The sequence below is a fragment of the Canis lupus genome, unplaced genomic scaffold (assembly GCF_011100685.1).
Source record: "Canis lupus familiaris isolate Mischka breed German Shepherd unplaced genomic scaffold, alternate assembly UU_Cfam_GSD_1.0 chrUn_S788H951, whole genome shotgun sequence".
Taxonomy (NCBI): Eukaryota; Metazoa; Chordata; class Mammalia; order Carnivora; family Canidae; genus Canis; species Canis lupus.
In genome coordinates, this window is record NW_023331743.1 from 1 (window position 1) to 4,981 (window position 4,981).

Consider the following 4,981-nt stretch of genomic DNA (forward strand, 5'->3'; position numbering starts at 1 on the left):
TCAGTTCTTTTCGATTCGATTTTTTCGATTCGATTCTTTTCAATTCGATTCAAATCGATTCATTCCAATTCAATTCTTTCCGATTCGATTCGAGTCTTTTCAATTCGATTCAATTCGATTCTTTTCAATTCAATTCTTTTCGATTCGATTCTTTTCGATTCGATTCGATTTGATTCTTTTCGAATTGATTCATTTCGATTCGATCTTTTTTTTTTTTTTTTTTAAAGGATATTATTTCTTTATTGCTGAGAGAGCCGGTCACCGCTCAAGCACCGAGGCGTCCCAAGTAAGGAAACTCCTCGCCACATACAGATACAACCGAAAGTGAGCACCGACGTGAGCGGTCATAAGGACGACACGGGGACGGATGACACGCGAAAAGCCCCGAAGGCCAAGCCGTAACCACAAGAAAGTCAAAGAATAGCTCACGAGGCCTCCGAGGCGCACGCAGCCAGAAACGAGGTCTGATCTTAGCCACCAGAATCACCAGGGGAAAGCGCGAACGCAGTCCCCCACTACCACAAATTATGCAGTCGAGTTTCCCACATTTGGGGAAATCGCAGGGGTCAGCACATCCGGAGTGCAATGGATAAGCCTCGCCCTGGGAAAACCACCTTCGTGATCATGGTATCTCCCCTGCCAGGTAAGTATCGATCTTTTTGATTTGATACGATTCTTGTCGATTCCATTAAATTTGATTCGATTCCTTTCAATTCAATTAGATTGTTTTCGAGTCGATTCCAATCAATTCGATTCTTTTCTATTCGATTCGATTCTTTTCATTTGATTCGATTCTTTTCGATTCGATTCGATTCGATTCCATTTGATTTTTTTCGATTTGATTCGATACGATTCTTTTCATTTCGATTCAAATCGATTCTTTTCGATTCTATTCGTTTCGATTGGATTCGATTCCTTTTCTTTAGATTCGGTTCTTTGCGATTCGATCCTTTTTGATTCGATTCGATTCTTTTCGATTCTTTTCGATTCGAGTCTTTTCGATTCGAATCAATTCGATTCTTTTTGATTTGAATCAATTCTTTTTGATTCAATTCTTTTCCATTCGATTCGATTCTTTTCGATTCGATTCTTTTCGATTCGATATTACTCGATTTGATTGTTTTTGATTTGATTCGAATCTTTTCTATTCTATTCATTTCAATTCTTTTCGATTCGATTTGATACGATTAGATTTTTTTCGATTGGATTCGATTCGGTACGTCGATTCTTTTCGATTCTATTCAGTTAGATTCTTTTCAATTCGGTTTGATTCTTTTTGTTTTCGGTTTGATTCTTTTTGATTCAATTCTTTTTGATTCGATTCAATTCTTTTCATTCAATTTGATTCGATTCGATTCTTTTCCTTTCAAATCGATTCATTTCGATTTGATTCTTTTCTATTCGATTCGATTCTCTTCGATTCAATTCAATTCGATTCTCTTCGATTTAATTCAATTCGATTCTTTTCGATTCGATTCCATTCGATTCTTTTCGATTCAATTCAATTCGATTCTTTTTGTTTTCAATTCGATTCTTTTTGATTCTATTCTTTTCCATTCGATTCGAGTCTTTTCTCTTTGATTCGATTCTTTTCGATTCGATTCCTTTCGATTCAATTTGATTCTTTTCGTTTCGATTCTCTTCTTTTCTATTCTATTCGATTCACTTGTTTTTTATTCGATTCGATTCAATTCTTTTCATTCCAATTTGATTCGAATCGACTCTTTTTCGATTCCAATTCCATTCGGTTTGATTCTATTTGTTTCGATTTGATTCTTTTGGATTTCATTAGATTAGATTCTTTTCGATTCGATTCGAATATTTCATTCAATTCGATTCGATTCGGCTCTTTTCAAATCGATTCGTTTCGATTCGATTCTTTGCTATTCGATTTGATTCTTTTCGTTCAATTTGATTCTTTTCGATTCGATTCAATTCGATTCAATTCTTTTCAGATCGATTCGATTCTTTTCAATTTGATACGATTCGATTCTTTTCGATTTGATTCGACTCAATGCTTTTCGATTCAATTCGTTTCGATCTTTTCGATTCGATTCAATTCGATGGCTGTCGGTTCTTTTTGATTCCAGTTAACATTGATTTGATTCTTTTCTACCAATTAGATTCTTTTCGATTCGTTTCCATACAATTCGATTCTTTTCCATTCGATTCGATTCGATTGTTTTCGATTCGATTCAATTTTCTCATCAATTCGATTAGATTCTTTTCAAATCGATTCTTTTCGATTCGATTCAATTAGATTTTTTGATTCGATTAAATACAATGCGATATCTTTTGTTTCAATTCGATTCTTTTTTATTCGATTGTTTTCGATTCGATTCGATTCAATTCTTTTCATTTCGATTCGATTCATTTCTATCAATTCATTTTTGATTCTATCAATTTTTTCGATTCGATTCTTTACGTTTCGAGTCGATTCCTTTCGCATTCGATTCTTTTATTATAATCTATTCAATTCATTTCTTTTCGATTCGATTCAATACAATTGGATTCTTTTCGATTCGATTCCTTACCATTAGATTCTTCTCTATTTGATTCAATTCGATTCTTTCGATTCAATTAGATTCGATTCTTTATGCTTTGATTCGATTCGATTCTTTTAATTTCGATTCGATTTTTTTTCGATTTGATTCTTTCGATTCGATTCGATTCTTTTCACTTCGGTTCGTTTCTTTTCAATTCGATTCGAATCTTTTCGATTCTATTGGATTTGATTCAAATCTTATCGATTTTATTCGATTCGATTCTTTTCTATTCAACTCGATTCTTTTCGATTCGATTCGATTCGACAGTTTTCGTTTCGATTCGATTCTTTTCGATTCGATTTGATTCTTTTCATTTCGATTAGATTCTCTTCGATTCGATTCTTTTCGTTTCGATTAGATTCTTTTCGATTCGATTCGATTCAATTCTTTTCACTTCGACTCGATTCTACTCGGTTCATCTCGAATCGATTCGATTCTTTTGATTTGATCTATTCGATTCTTTTCGATTCAGTTCGATTCAATTCGATTCTTTTCTATTTGATTCGATTCTTTTCCACTCGATGTGATTTGATTCGTTTTGATTTTTTTCGATTTGTTTCAATTCGAATCTATTCGATTCTTTTCGTTTCAATTCGATTCGATTCTTTTTGATTCAATTCCATTCGATTCGAATAGATTCGATTCTTTTCGATTCGATACGATTCGATTCTTTTCGATGCGAATCAATTCGATTCGATTCTTTTTTATTCGATTCGATTCGATTCTTTTAGATTTGATTCGATACGATTCTTTTCTATTCGATTCTTTTCGATTCGATTCGATTCTTTTCGATTCGATTCGATTCGATTCTTTTCAATTTGATTCGTTTCGATTTGAATCTTTTTGTTTTGATTTGATTTTCTACAATTCGATTCTTTGGATTCGATTCTTTTTGATTTGATTAGATTCGATTCATTTCAATTCAAATCAATTCAATATGATTCGATTCGTTGCAATCTGATTCGATTTTTTCGAATCGATTTGATTCGATTCGATTAGTTTCGATTCGATTATCGATTCAATTCAATTCCAATTATTCTCAATTCGATTCGATTATTTTTATTCAATTCTATTATTTTCGATTCGATGCGATTCGATTCGATTCTTTTCGATTCAATCAATTCGATTTGATTCTTTTCAATTCGATTCGATTCTTTTCGATTTGATTGCATTCGATTCAATTGTTTTCGATTGATTTGATTCTTTCGATTCGATTCGATTCTTTTCATTACGATTCAATTCAATTCGATTCTTTTCGATTCGATTTGATTCTTTTCGGTTCGATTCGATTCTTTTCGATTCGATTCGATTCGACACTTTTCGTTTCGATTCGATTCTTTTCGATTCGATTGATTCTTTTCGTTTCGATTAGATTCTCTTTGATTCGATTCTTTTCGATTCCATTTGATTTGATTCTTCTCCATTCGATTCGATTCAATTCTTTTCGAATCGATTCGATAAGATTCTTTTCATTCGATTCAATTCTGTTCGATTCTATTCTATTTGATTCGGTTCAATTCGATTATTTTCAATTCGATTCTATTCGATTCTTTTCATTTTGATTCGATTCTTTTCGATTCAATTCTTTTCGACTTGGCTTGATTCGATCATTTGGATTCGATTTGTTACATCACGATTCAATTCTTTTCGATTCTGTTCGATTCGATTCTTTCGATTCAGTTCGTTTCGATTCTTTTTGATTCGATTCGATTCTTTTCCATTCGATGATTCGATTAGTTTCGATGTTTTCGAATCGTTTCAATTCGATTCAAATTCTTTTCTATTCGATTTGATTCTTTGCTATCTATTCGATTCTTTTCGATTCGATTCGATTCGATTCGTTTCGATTCCATCTTTTTGATTCGACACGATTCGATTCGAATCTTTTCGATTCGATTCAACTCAACTCAGTTCTTTTCGATTCGATTTTTCGATTCGATTCTTTTCAATTCGATTCAAATCGATTCATTCCAATTCAATTCTTTCCGATTCGATTCGATTCTTTTCGATTCGATTCGATTCTTTTAATTCGATTCGAGTCTTTTCAATTCGATTCAATTCGATTCTTTTCAATTCAATTCTTTTCGATTCGATTCTTTTCGATTCGATTCGATTTGATTCTTTTCGAATTGATTCATTTCGATTCGATCTTTTTTTTTTTTTTTTTTTTTAAAGGATATTATTTCTTTATTGCTGAGAGAGCCGGTCACCGCTCAAGCACCGAGGCGTCCCAAGTAAGGAAACTCCTCGCCACATACAGATACAACCGAAAGTGAGCACCGACGTGAGCGGTCATAAGGACGACACGGGGACGGATGACACGCGAAAAGCCCCGAAGGCCAAGCCGTAACCACAAGAAAGTCAAAGAATAGCTCACGAGGCCTCCGAGGCGCACGCAGCCAGAAACGAGGTCTGATCTTAGCCACCAGAATCAC

General features: G+C 33.8%; 1 non-coding gene across 1 annotated transcript; it reads right to left on the reverse strand.

Moving 5' to 3' along the window:
* Nucleotides 1-487: 487 nt before the first annotated feature.
* On the reverse strand, nt 488-651 carry LOC119873071. The gene has a single exon (XR_005387503.1). It is a non-coding gene; the product is annotated as a U1 spliceosomal RNA (small nuclear RNA).
* Nucleotides 652-4,981: the final 4,330 nt, after the last annotated feature.